This window comes from Lepidochelys olivacea (assembly GCF_965140295.1).
Source record: "Lepidochelys olivacea isolate rLepOli2 genome assembly, chromosome: 2".
NCBI classification, from domain to species: domain Eukaryota; kingdom Metazoa; phylum Chordata; order Testudines; family Cheloniidae; genus Lepidochelys; species Lepidochelys olivacea.
Window position 1 is genome coordinate 154,082,001 of NC_140412.1, and position 14,755 is coordinate 154,096,755.

Below are 14,755 nucleotides of genomic sequence, written 5' to 3' on the forward strand. Positions count from 1 at the left end.
AAATTTGTTTGTTTATTCTACCTGAAACAGCACATTTGGTTTAAAATGTGTCAGACTCTCCCCTTGGGATAACAAGCCTGGTGCATATCAATTTCTTCGTTAAGCTGACGAACTCATATAAGCTTGTAGTGTCCAGCAGGCATAACTGGACACTGCAAGATGGAGGTTCCTGGGGTTGTGTCTGGGACCGGAGATATTGGCTAGTATCATTCGGTTGCACAATCCAAGGAGCAGCTTACATGCCAGAGGCTGTGCGTGAACAGCCCAGGAGTGGGGGTTCTCACAGCAGAGCAGGGTAAGGCTGGCTCCCAGAGTCAAGGATTGGAATGATCTAGGAGATCACCGGTCCAGATAACCCCAGAGAGGAACGCTACATGGGGGTAACCTCTTCCTCAATATTGGCCTCTTGTTCCTCGCTCATCTGTTCAGGAGGCTCAGACATTCTAGATGCAGTAGCTGAAGAAGGGCATCTCGTTGGCTCCTGATAAGCCATGCTAGAACTCCGAGAGGCACAATGCCTATATGTCTGCCAAGGATCCCAGTAACGCCACTGGTATGGTGGGAAGGGTCCCAGTCGTTGGTACCATGGCTGCTCATACCAGGGAGGTTGAGGGTCAGGGAGACGGTCAGTTGAGGTCCGTATTGGTAAGGGGTGCCACAGGATGCTTGAGAGGAGCAACAGGAGACTACGTCCTCCTATTCACTCTCTGACTCCCCACTAAAGAATGGGGGTGCATGGCACAATACCAAAGGGGAATCTGGAGCTCGAGGTGGACTTAGTACTGGAGCCCCAGTACCGAGTAGAGGCAAGTCCGGTGCGTCAGACACAGAAAAGTCTCTCAAGTACCAGAAGTCTGGCAGCGATGCCGTATGTCTCGCTACTGGTAGTTGTTCACAGTGCTGGGATGTCTGTGTCGATGGAGTTGGAGATCCTGGCTGAACAGTCCACCAGTGTCTGGCATACCAAAGATGGTAGCGACACTACTGTCCATACAAAAGAAGCCTTCCCCAGGGTGGAGTCTCAATCTTTCTCTTGTCCCGTCGGTACTGATGTTTCCTAGCCTGCACCCATTGGGTCCTTAGGCAGCCCAACATGCTCTGTTGGGACAGTACCAGGAGAGCTCTAGGTATCAAGTTTAAATAGCCTCGGTGCCGGCAGTACTGATGATACCGAACGAGCCCATGATCTTTTTCGGCTTGGTTGGGGCTCGCTGTGGGGACTCATGGCTCTCTTCTTAGAAGCCTTGTGTGAGTGGCTCATGGTTGTCTTCTTAGGCTCACCTCCCTTAGATGTAGAGAGTTGTGGTGAGGATTCCCGCCATCCTGAGTCTTGGCATGGGTCTAAAGGTGATTGGAGAGCTGCTTCCATAAGAAGTTGGAGTCTCAGCTCTCTATCCTTTCTGGACCCCGGTTTCAACTGTTGTCATAAACCATGCTTCTGGGGAATGTGGTTTTCTCCAAGGCAATAAACACACTGGCCATGTCTGTCTGTCACCTGGATAGACTTTTTACAGCTGAGACACTTCCTGAAGCCCAGTGAACCTGGGGAGCAGGTGTAATAGGCCAGGGGAGGCGCTGCCGTGGCCGCCAGACCCCTGGTTGTAGGATTTGGAGGGGAAGTTTTTGCTTTATTATGCCCCATGCAGGTTCCAGGATGGCTGGGGAAGTGGTATGTGCTATTCAGCTTACTGATGAAGCCAGGAAGCTGAGTAGTACATGCCACCTCCTCAGCCGCTCCGGACCCTGCATGGGGCATATCAAATGTGTCAGGAAGAGATGCTTTTCCCCAGGGCGACTTGGGTCTGTGGATGGGAGTGGAGGGGAGGCACGGCTGGCCCAGGGCTTCTCCAGGCAGGTGGGGAAGGGGCTCAGGGCTTTGGCCAGCCCGGGATTCCTCTGGCCGAGGCTGGGGGGGTGGGGAGTGAGGGCACTCAGGGCTTCTCTGGGCAGGGGGACTTGTGGCTCCGGCTGTGGGGGGAAAGGGGTCTCGGGGTTCTGGCCGCGGGGGAGAGAGGCATGGGCAGAAGGGGCAGAGCAGGGGCTCGCCTCACCAAAGGGGGGCTCCACCCACCGCCCATGCCAGTGAACCGGACATAACCCGTACGGGGGTCCCCAGATGAGGGGAGGAGTTGAACAAAAAACAAAGTTTAAATTAAAGATATTTTTGAGCAACAGGATAAAAGAAGGGAAATGTAGAGGAAAGTCTAAGAAGTTGTTAAGAAAAGGAAACGATTAGTAAGTCTTTTGAAGGTTAACAATCTGCTAACGGACAGCTATACCTCCATCTCTAGCCAAGGGCTGTTGAGAAGGAACTGAAGAAGGTTCTCCTGCACAATACTGGTTATCCTCATGGCAGAGCACAGGGAGTGGGGGGACAGTGCAGGAGCAGGAGACAGTGCATGTGAGGGCTGAACGGACACTGCTACCAAAATTCTCCAGTCAGCAGCACAGGGATGCAAACACACCTTCAGTGGAGCACCCATAGGGACACTACTGGAAGAAGAACTTAAATATTATCTTATAGCATGTGATAAAGAAATTATAAGTGGGATTAATGCATGCAGCAACTTGCAAGCATTGTAAAGACCAAACACATTGTTATAAGTTCAATATACATCTTAACCATACTAACACACAGGGGGAACAGATTGGTTTCCAGCAATGAATTTGTCAGTGCTTGGCTAAGGCCTAAAGCCTTGGCAAGAGTTGGCACCTAGTTTGCCGGTTTCACAGTGACCCACATCCTTCTTAAAACAAACATTGTTTATTTAGCAGTAGGAACAAAGCTTTGGAGAAAAAGGCTTTTAAAACAACAAACAGTCTACGCACATATCTATCTTACCTAAAGTCCTACCAGCCCATCATGGTGACCTAGGCAAGCCTTAATTCTCCAGACATCCCCAACCATTTCCTGGATCTGGTTTTAGTCTGGTTCTCCCATTTACAGTCCTAAAGGGATGTTCCTTTTAAACTCTGCCTGTGTTTGCAGGACCTCAGTCATTCCTGGTTAAACCAGTTTCAGAGGATGTCCAGAGAAAGAGGATAAGTCTTAGCTGCAGAGTTAATGCAGGGTTTTATGCAGTGTTGCTCCTAACCCTCCTCCCATCCAATTCCTTCTCACCCAAGTTTAGTGGAGCTTTCCACCCAGGGCAGCTGGCTCATCTAGGGCTGTAGGCTAAAATCCCAGTGAGGCTTTCACTCAATTAGTAGCCCACCCATTTCGCAGAGAGGATATAGGCTAAACAACTTGAGTGCTGTAAGTGCAAATACTCCTTTGCACCCGGAAGGGTAGACAAGTTCTCCCACAATTAACCAAGACAGAATCACAGAGTGACACTGCTTACTGCAGCACAAAGAACCATGGACTATATCCCCAAAAGTCCTAGCAATACAGATGGGTGAATACAGCACCAGTGAGGACACAGTAACTCGGGTAAGGCTGTGCAGTGTGGAGGCACACCCCTGGGCAAGGCTGACCCAGCTGCTGATTTACTGGAGTTAACTCTGCAGTCAAGACATTCCCTTTAAGAGAGTAATCAAAGCTAACCAGTCTGGCACTTCTCTTAACAATTCTTAAATGTTTGCTCAGAGGTAGCTATTTTGAGCTATTCTTCTCCTTGCTACCTGACTTCCAGACAGACCCCTACTGAGCTGAACTAGTATATTCATACAGGGCATGTCCACAATGCAGCTGGGAACACGCCTGCATAGACAGACACATGCTAAAAATAGCAGTGTGGATGTTGCAGCATGGGTAATGGCATGGGTACAAATCCACCCAACCTCCTGGGTCCATACCCAGATAGCTAGCCTAAGCTGCTGACTGTGCTCTTACCTCCACTTGCCCTGGGCTGGGTGAGGAGCCTAGGGGGCAGGGACAAGGGCTGGGGGCTGCTGTCAGCCCCCCACCCCCTGCACCGCAGGTAGGGGGAGGGTCTCCCACAATTGTCCGGGCTTTCTTCCATGGCCGGGCTCCACAGTGGCCTGGCTGGGCGGTGGGGCCTCAGGGGGAAAGAGGAGGGGAAGGGGGTGGGGTCCACCCCAGTGAAAAGTGGGAGGGCCGTGGTCCCCTGGCTCCCTGGGTTCCGACGCCCCTGGGAGGAGGCAGAACAAGAGATGTACCCAGTCGTGGCAGTCTCAAACTGGCTGATATTGCTCATTACACACGGTATAGCTGCTGCTGCTGCTGTAGACTGGTGCTTCTGGTGCAGGCCACAAGCACAGGCTGGTGGGGACCACATCGTCATGCAGCCCTTGGATGACCAGCAGTTAGTTAGAACGTTTGCATGAAGAAAGCCACATTTCTGGACCTTTGTGAGCAGCTTGTCCTGGCCCTCCAGCATAAAGACACATGCGTCAGGACACCCTTCCATGTCCAGAAGTGGGTTGCAATAGCCACCTGGAAGCTGTCTGCCCCAAACTGCTACAGGTCTGTTGCCAACCAGTTTGGTGTTGGGGACTCTACTGTGGGTAAAGTGATGGCTGAGGTTTCTGAGCCAATCAGATGTGTAGTTTACCCTAAGGTGATGGCCATAAAAGATATTCCTGAGGTAATTGCTGGCTTTAAGAGAATGGGGTTTCCAAACTGCACTGGGGCCACTGATGGGAATTCTGTCTGTAGTTTGCCCTTCTCACAGAGCACTTGAGTACATAAACTACGAAGGGTACTACTCCATTGCAGGCCCTCACAGACCACAGAGGGCGTTTTATGAATGTCAATGTGGGCTGCCCTCGGAAAGTTCATGATGACAGGGTTTTTCCCTGGTCAGGGGTCTACATTCATGGACAGGCTGGACTTATAAATGACATAACCACTTATGAAATGGGGAGGTGGAGGATGATTCTAAGTATGGATTCACATTAGGAAGTGATTGAAGTGTGGATTGAAGTACTTAACTGTATAGAGGAATAATGTTTGCTTACTAATTTCTAATGGTCCCTGATACTGTGTTTACCTTTATTATTTCTAATACAGACTGTATGATGAGATGCAGTGATAGCAAGAAACTTTCTGGATGACATAAAAAGCTTTATTTATAAATGTGTATTATAAAAGTACAACATTCACCCATTGCCAGGCAGGCCAGCTGCCATTACCACACCAAAACAGTACAGTAGAACCTCAGTTATGAAAAGCAGCGTTACCAACTGACAGTCAACTACACACCTCGTCTGGAACTGGTAGTACACAATCAGGCAGCAGCAGAGACCAAAAAAAAGTACAGTACTGTGTTAAACATAAACCACTAAAAAAATAAAGGGAAAACAGCATTTTTCTTCTGCATAGTTAAGTTTCAAAGCTGTATTAAGTCAATGTTCAGTTATAAACTTTTGAAAAAACAACTATAATGTTTTGCTCAGAGTTACAAACATTTCAGAGTGATGAAAAACCTCCATTCCTGAGGCGTTTGTAACTCTGAGGTTCTACTGTAGTAACTAGAGAACCTTTCAAAAACAAGAACCAAAAAGTGAATGAACAAGTGCAAACACTGAAACCATGTACAAGACAGAAACCCCCTACCATTGTACATCCCCTGGCCCTCAGTTCTCCTTTCCCCATATCCCAAGTCTGGAACAGGCAAACATTTCCTGTCACTGTCATGAAGTCCATTAGACAATGGACACACTTAATTTAAAAATGTAAGATTATATACAGACAGTAAGCAAATCCTGCATTGTATCTCTGATCTGATTACTATGAATAGGCTGCGGGATAATGATTTTAAATATTCAAGGTATTGTGTCAATAAAAGACACTGACAGAACTGATTACAAAAGCTTCCCAGTTTTGGGAAAAGTTGACAATAGCCTATCACTAGAATAGGCGGACAGAGCTACCATATTTCATTTCAGGAGAATCAGATCAGTTGAGGGCATGTTTTAAAATAAGGCAGACAGCTTGGCATGGGAGTTCCATGCTCTCGTTTTGTAAAACCATTAGTAGAAATGTTATACTATTTCTGTGTTGGTTCCATTAAAGATCTTAGACCATTTCTCAGTTGCTACTTTTGGATAACCATTGATATCAATAAGAACCCCCTGACAGCAGTTAGGTTCTGGAGGGCATGAAAGTCTTAGAGCCACCCAGCCAGCAGCGAGGGAGGAGGTATGCCGTCAGACTTGAGACACTTTTTGTGATAGGTTTCAGAGTAACAGCCGTGTTAGTCTGTATTCGCAAAAAGAAAAGGAGTACCTGTGGCACCTTAGAGACTAACCAATTTATTTGAGCATAAGCTTTTGTGAGCTACAGCTCACTTCAGTATGCATCTGATGAAGTGAGCTGTAGCTCACGAAAGCTTATGCTCAAATAAATTGGTTAGTCTCTAAGGTGCCACAAGTACTCCTTTTCTTTTTTCTGATAAGACAGTCTGCATTCTGGACTTTGACAATTTCTTGTGCTATTTGATCCAGGCCTCCTAAGCCTTCCCTCCACACTTCTCCTTCCCTAGCTTCCTCCTTGTCTCACACAGTGTCTACATTTTGAAAATCACAAAAGAAAGACAAAGTGGGGGGAGACTAGAGAAGTAGAACAGAGGTTTTAAAAATAAGCGAGAGAAACAGGCTGAGGTTTAAAACTAAATTACAAAAATACTGTAGATCCAAGGTGAGCAGTTGTTGGACCATACAACCTTGATGCAATTTTATTCTTGTTGGTACTCTTGTGCATAAAGCTATTCACATGTGTCAGTGTGAGGACAGAGGACTGTATGTACAACATCTAGCACAATGGGATTCCTAATCCTGACTGGGACCACTAGGTATCATTTATTGTTAAGGCTACGTTTTAGTCACAGGTATTTTTAGGAAAAGTCATGGACAGGTCACAGGCAGTAAACAAAAATTCACGGCCCGTGACCTGTCCATGACTTGTACTATATACCCCTGACTAAATCTTGGGTGCTCTGGGGCAAGGGGTGGCCCGGGGGTGCCACACAGCCCAGGACCCCTGCTGCTGTTGGGGCGGGGAGATAGCAGCCCCAGACCTCTACTGCTGCTGCGGGGCATGGCGGCCCAAGACTGCCCTAGCAGCGGCCAGTGCAGCTGGCCCCAGGGCTGCCCCAACTGCCCCAGAACACATGCGGCACCCAAGGCCAGCCACACCAGCCACTGCAGAAGTCACAGAGGTCCCGGAAAGTCACGGAATCCATGACCTCTGTGACAGACTCACAGCCTTATTTATTGTCATACAAATACTAGTTCCCCTCTTGCAGTGGTCCCTCTAAACTGCGCGCCTACGCGGCCACCCAAGAATCAATCAAGTGCCACGCACTTGATTAGCAGAGCCGCACACATCCAGCGACTTGTGTTTAGGTGCCCCTCCCCCTGCTGCTCTGCAGCTGCATTGCTCCTGCCCTCTGCCTTGGAGCCCCTGGCCAGATGCTGCCAGGATGAGACCCTTCTGCTTGCTGTGCAGAGCCGGGGGTGGAGGGGAAGGTCATTGATGTCAGGCTGTCCCCTTTCCCCTCCCCATCTCCACAGAGCAGGGGAGGGGGAATAGGTCTCAGGAGTTAGACATAGCTGCTGCGGTCTATACGAGGCTTCAGACTGGTAAGTGCCTCTCTGCTTAAAGAGACAGTGCACGGTCTCTCATACACTACCCCAGCAGTCAGCACACACACATTCTGTCTCTCTCTCTCTCATACACACACACATACACTGTCTCTGTGTATGTGTGTGTATCTCTCTCTCACACACACACACTGTCTCATACACACATACACACAAACTCTGCTCTCACACATACACACAGTCTCTGTCTCTCTCCTGACACACACACACACACTGTCTCTTTCACACTCACCTCCCAACACATACTTGTGTTACTGTTGTTGTTGTTACTTCTTGGTACTTCCTGCAATGCACATATATTCTCTGTAATTTTATTCTTTCAAAGTGCTGTTTTTTAGTTTTTTGATTGGTCTATGCATTTCATAATTTTATTGCTCTCTTATGCTTAAATTTAATTGTTCGAGTAGTGGGTTCTAAAATGCCTAACCTGTTCTCGCTGGAGTAATTATCCCTATGGTAACTTTTTAAAAATATATATTATATCCAGGTGTTTTGTTTCTACTGGTGGCACACATACACACATTACCTCGATATTGGTGCACATAACAAAATTAATTCCACACATGGATGGAAAAAATTAGAAGGAATATTGCTTTCTCAAATGGTTTTCTCATATGGTTTTCTCAAAAGGAGAACAGGAACTTTTAAAATAGAAAAATAGGCTGATTATTTTGGGGAGATTTAAATTCAATATTTTTTTTATATAAAATCCTTTCTAAATCCTTTCTAAATTCTATTACAAGTTGGCCTGCCATCTCCATGGTGTTATCCCATAGACTAGAGGTTTTCAGTGAAAACCCAGCAATCTACTGGAAGCTCTGTTCTGATTGGCTGTCTTCCCTTTTCTACCGTCCTTATGAAAATACAGCAAATCGGAATTTTCCACGTATGCTGCAAAGTACAGCAGCCAGGAAACTTTGGCTGTCTCAGCACACAAGTAGATATCAGACCTCCACCCCGTCCTATTAAGGGGCCAGATGAAGGCACTGGTAGCTGGGTAGCTGGATACCATTGTATCTCCTGAAAACAAGCTTAGAGGACAAGAGCCCTGACTCCCCATCAGTCCCATTTGGGGTTCTGGCTGAGCCAGAAACCTCAAAGAAAAAAACAGCCTTGGGCAGAGAATATATAGCCTTCTGCTCCACTGGTTCCTACAGGTAACACCTAGCCCCTTTTCCCATCTGACCTCCAGGACTCCCATTTGCCAGCCCCCAACAAAGACAAAAGCTACACGCTTCCTTGCTGACAACATCCTCTACCACCCAGTCTGCTGCCTACTCTTTTCAACCCCTGTTCTTTTACACCAAGCACTCTCACCACCTACCCCTAGCTTCCTCTCTCCATCCCTCAATTCCCAACCCACTGGCCAAGGCCCTGGGGCCCTGTTCCAGTGCAGATAAACCTGCTGGCAACCTCTATTCATCAGCTGTCTCCCAGACCTATCTACCACCTCCAGCTTCCTTGGCCACACTATGCAGGAACAAACAGATAATAGAATTTCCTTCATTTTTAATGCTTGTGGTTTTTTCCCTCAGTATTTCTCTTGTAGCATAAAGGTACAATACATTCTTTATAAAACTTTTCTGGCACTGTCTACATAGTCATAATTTTTGCTATTCTTGGCTTAATACAAAGTGGCAGTTGCAAAGAAAAACAACACATACACGCACAACAGGATCACATCCAGTTCTCACTGTCTCCCTTCTCGAAAAGGGAAATGTTATGTCTCCATGTCATGTGGCCATTGTAGCACAAGGTACATGGCTTATAGATTCATAGGAGTCAGTGAAAAGAGGAAGAGCAGAAAAAAATTAGACATCTATTGTAGGCACAAAAATAGGTTGTTATTTAATGTAAGCCAGTCATCTGAATGAGCTCTTTTCTGCCATCTATTGATGAAGTGGGGGAAAAGACCTCAGGAGCAGACCGTATTTGCATAAACACACGTTTTGCCAAACTGATCAATTTTCATAGAATCATAGAAATGTAGGGCTGGTGAGGACCTTGAGAGTTCATCTAGTCCAACCCATTGCACCGAGGCAGGACCAAGTAAATCTAGATCATCCCTCATAGGTGTTTGTCCAACCTATTCTTAAAATTCTCCGGTTTGTTGTTGTAGCTTAAAATTCACTTATATCTCAGATGAAGGGGTAATGAAATGTAATGAAATTCTCATTCTATGTCTAAAGGTCAGTAGAACTGTACTTAATATGCCCTAATTGAGGGAGTCACCCTAACTTTAGCCTCACTTGCTAAGTTTGGGGTAGTGAAGTAAATTCAAATGTGAGACTGAGGGGGTAGGGATAGGTGTTCTTACCTGGTGGCTAGGGTTCTGTTTAAAGGGTCTTTGATACTATTTGGCTCTCCCACTCCAATGTTCAAAGGCAGAGCCTATTAGATTCATTTGAGAGTCTTTGTCTTTTCTTGCTGACCACTAGAACTGAAATCCCTGCTAAGCTGGTCCGGGAGGCTGAGCCTTAGAACTGGTATGGGGAGTGTGTTCTGGTGAAAGACAACTCGGAGGAGGCAGCGGTGAGGTTCCCCACTACCAGTGAAATCACTAAGAACTCAACTAGGCGGTGGTGCTTCGGAACAAGGCATTGCAGATAATGGCACCATAGTGAGACATAGAGCAGCAGCAAATCCTAGAGCTGTGATTACTAATAGCTGAGCTAGGTGATCATGGTACTGTAGGACCAGACCAGATTGGACCAAGGACACAGTGGAGAAGAAGAGGTGGTGGCAGCATAGCATCATCATCATCTCACCACCCCATCAGTCCTGCCTCCCCAGGGCTGGAGGCGAGCCCACCTGAATACACGCCTAGGCTATGGGATTTCGCTTACCTCAGATACAAATTATGAGTAATGTGCAACAGAGTAGAAGGGAGAATGGCACGTTAAAGGGACATTCATCCCATGGACAATCACATCACAGCGTTGGACACTTAGTCAAAGGACTTCTGCCCAAGAACTGTGGGTGTTTATCCATTTGAGTATTATGGAAACAAAGTTGTGGTGGTCTCCCAAAATTAATGCTGTGTTCCCTCTCCCATTTTAAAAAAAGGTATTGTTGTTATTATTATTATTATACACAAAGTCAGTCTTTGGGTTGTGGGGGGGCATGCCCCTCTTAGAAACACCCAGAGATGGTGTTTAGTTTTCTGAGATTTCTGGGTGGGGTCTTGCGCTGGTTCTGTTTTGCAAAGTTAAGAGGAACAGCTAGATACTTAACCTGGCCCTGTTGCTGCTGACACCACTTGGCAGAACGGTTACATTACATACCCTCCCAAGTAAAGTCATTTAGCTCACAACATTCCAGTAACAAAATTCACGTGGTATCTTTATGAGGAATCACCCTTCCTTAAGGCCCAACTTTACCATGCAAGGGAGCGTCTGGATGATTTCTGATTTGAAGTCTTCTTACTATGGATTCCTGATTGTGACTGACTTTATAATCCCATGGTTTCTCCTTCATTTTGCTTCAGCCAGTGAGTTCCTTCCCTGTTTCCAAGCTCCATTCTAGTACCAGATAGTGCTATGTGAGGGTATCACTATTGTACTCACACACCCTCATATGTGATTTAAAATGAAATCCAAGGCCAACTGACTTCACCGAGCTCTGAGGTAAAAAGATGCCCCTTACAGTAAGAATGTCCAGGACTTTACTTTTTGTTCTCCAGCATGGAAAGAAGGAAGGAACCAACTCTGTAGTGTGCCCCCTGTAGCTGGGTTTTCCTTCTCCATTTCTTTTATGACTTCACATATAATTTCCATTAAAGGTTTCAATAAAATTAAGATCGCTTTTGTATTTACCCTTTAGCAGAACCCACTGGATTCTCTCATCCCAGCAGTGACTTGCTCTGTCACTCCAGATCAAAAGAACCCAGTCATGACTTTTTAATGAACTATAACAATTTCTTGCTGTTTTTCTCATCCAGTTAAGTGAATCAAGTTAGCCTAGTTAGAAGGTAAAGGCTAAAAGCCTACTTCCAACCTAATACAAGATTACATATGGTGCTGTCAGAAATCCCAATTCAGGGGTAGAAACCCCAACAACCAGTTGCTCCAGCAGCGATTGTGTGAGAATACTACCAAACACACATTCTTTCTGGATGCTCAACTATGGGTTTCTCTCCTCCCCCTGTTGATGGTATTCAATAAAAATTGAAGTGCTGTGTCTGTTTTTTAGATTTCCATTGTGCCTCAAGAATAGCATGCCTCTCCAGTAGGGTGCTATCTGCAGGCTATGTAGATGCTAGCATATCCATTTTTAAAAATTCTGTCTATCAGAGTTACAAAAATAGGCCTTTGTTTTGTTTCTTCTGTAATTTACTGCACTAAAATGAATTGTGAACAATAAGAAACACAGCAGATGATGCTTCTCACCCTTTCGCTACAAGCCATTTTAGCCATTGTAGCATCTGATGATGTAAAACTGGCTTCCCCAACTTCCTTGCCCAAAGGGAATACCATCAAGGATAAAGCAAAACAGTTCCTTCTCCCCATGTTGGTCTGTAGTGCTGTGGTTCTGAATGTCTGTTTTTACTAGCCACAAAGTAATTTTACCATTGACTTTAATGGAAGAAGAAGTGGGTCCATTATCTACTCCTTCACTTGGGGTCAGTGAAGGGACTCTGTTAGCTTAGAAGTCATATTACAAAACCTACTTTTCTTGTTATTCAGTATTAACAATGAAAATAGACTCGTCCCCTTGTGGCTTTCATGCCCTACTGTAAGCTTGCAATATTTGGTTTGCAAATCGTGCAGGGGAATATTGACATCCAAACAAAAAAACTTTTTTCATTGAGGGTTATTTTTGTGATGTTTCACGCCATATGCTTCATGAAAATATGCTTATGATATGAATATGACATAATTGAGATGTACTTTATGCAAAATGGGTCATGTAAGATATCATTGGAAAGGTTATGATTTACTGAATGTGATTATCCAATGTGTATACCTGTATCATTTCTGTATCTGAAGTTAAGAATATTAACTATGTATCTGACTATGGTCTGGCCACCTGATACTAAACATTACCTGGGACTTCTTGTAACCTTCCACTGGAAGGGAAGGGGTGGGCAGTCAAGTTTGGGAAACAAAGGATTCCCGTCTTATGTAAATCCTATTTAAGGGTGGGGAGGAAGGCAAACGGAACTCCTCCTCTTGAGGGCCTGTCTGCCCAAGAAGAAATACTGCTAAAGCCACCTGAAGGGAAGGCAAGATGGGAGTCCAGACTGAGACAGGGGTCCAGTCTGAAAAGGAATATACCTGGAACTCTGAACCACAGAAACTTTGCAACCTGCCTAAAATAACATTTAGGGTGAGAATTTACATTTTGTAACCTGTTTCTTACATTTATTGAGCTTAGCTTGGGTACTTTGTTTTATTTGTTCAGTAATCTGCCTTGTTCTGTCTGTTATCTCTTATGTTCACTTAAAATTCACCTTTCATAGTTAATAAATGTATTTCTTGTTAGAAATTACATAAACTAGGTTATATTATAAATGGGGGGGGGCAAGAAGTTGTGCATATCTCTCTCCACATTGAGGGAGAGAGAGAATTTCATACAACCTTTGGGTTTACCACTTAGAGGAAATGGGCACCAGAGCGGATCTCTGTCTCTCTGTGCAGCTGGGTGTGGCCCTGCGAGTGCGCTTGACTGGAAGAGGCTTGTGAGCCTAGCCCAGCAAGCCAGGTAAAAAGGACCCAGGCTGGCAGAATAAGCTGACTCAGTGGCACCTGAGCGCAACACGTGACACTCTAAAGTGCCCAATCCCATCGCAATTTTTTTATTGATTTTTATTGATCCAGAACACTTTATAGAATCTTGGGGGAGATTCTGTTCTGAGTTTGAGTAATGTAAATTCACAGTAACTCCTTATTAGAAAAGTTTCTGTAAAATCAAAACCTTTTATTGAGCTCAGTGGAACTACTTTGGATTTATTCTCTCATAAGTGAGTGCAGAATTTAACTCTTGCACTAGCCAAGGATCTCGGCCCTTGTATTTACAAACCCCAAACTTTTAATTAATTTGACTTGAGGAATGATCCCTGATGAAGTATTCTTAGCAGGACACTTTGTCACCATTTGTGCCCATAGCCTTTTCAGGACATCTCCAGGAAGTTCATGCTCAAAATCCAGTTGTGACAGAAATTAAGTTGCCATGCAATAAAACCATACTGCCAGAACTATATTTGCACATTGTAGCGGGGTGATCACACCACTCCAGCCCTGATGGGGTTAAAACAGCCCTGGGAGAGGGCTGCCCTGGGGAGAACAGCTGGGGCAAGCTGAGTGAGTAGCTGACCACAGCTGTGGCCAGCTCAGTCAGGGCCCAGCTGCCCTTTATAAGAGGGCTGTGAGCCAGGAGCAGAAGAAGAGTCTCATTCTAGCCCTGGAGTGGGAAGGACTAGCTGCCTGAGAGCAAGGTACCTGAGCAGAGCAATGCTGGGGAAGGGCAAAGGGAGCTCCAACCTGGTAAAGCCCCAGGCTACAGGCCTTGGTAAAGGCCCAGAAAGGTACTGGGGCTGCAGAGGGGCAGCCTGGGGACAGGCAACAGGTCCTAACCCCTTGCCAATGATGAGTGGCCATTACAGACTGCAGTCTGCCCCAGGGAGCAGGGGTTAGATGATGACTGGCAGTAGCCTCTGAGGCAAGGTGGATTTAGAGGGGCAACCCAGAGCAGCTGGGTTACTGCTGGGGGCAGAACCCTGAGGAAAAGGAGCACTGGGGTCCAGCAGGGACACGGGGCCAGTAGCAGCCGAGACACCAGCCTGCAGAGGGTGCTCTGAAGGCTGGAAAGAGCTAATTCCTGAAATGACCAGCAGGAGGTGCTGCACCAGCGAGTCTTGCCTCACTACAATCTCTATTATTACATTTCACAATATATTTTAAGGAAACTGGTCACAGCACCAGCCTCCACTACTCCTGCTTATGGACTAAACTGGTGGAGCAGATGTACAGTACAAATGCTCTTCAGTTTGGCTAAGGGAGAGCCACGTCAGTAACCCCTGTGCATGGTTGCTCAGGCTTTGCAAAGGGGTCCTTAATATGTCACAGCTAATGTCTAATAAAAGGCCTCTAAAATGGAGTCTTCCATTCAAAGCCAAGTAATAATGAACACTGATAGGGTTATAGCAGAGATTGTTTATAAAATTCTGCTACAATTCTTTTTCAGG

The 14,755-nt window shown here is 45.9% G+C and overlaps 1 long non-coding RNA gene across 1 annotated transcript in view; it reads left to right on the forward strand.

Moving 5' to 3' along the window:
- Positions 1–7,384: 7,384 nt before the first annotated feature.
- Positions 7,385–14,755, forward strand: part of LOC311515315 — a 35,101-nt gene continuing 27,730 nt past the window's right edge. The window contains exon 1 of the long non-coding RNA XR_014710100.1: positions 7,385–7,548. This is a non-coding gene — a long non-coding RNA (uncharacterized lncRNA). The remainder of the gene's footprint in view (positions 7,549–14,755) is intronic.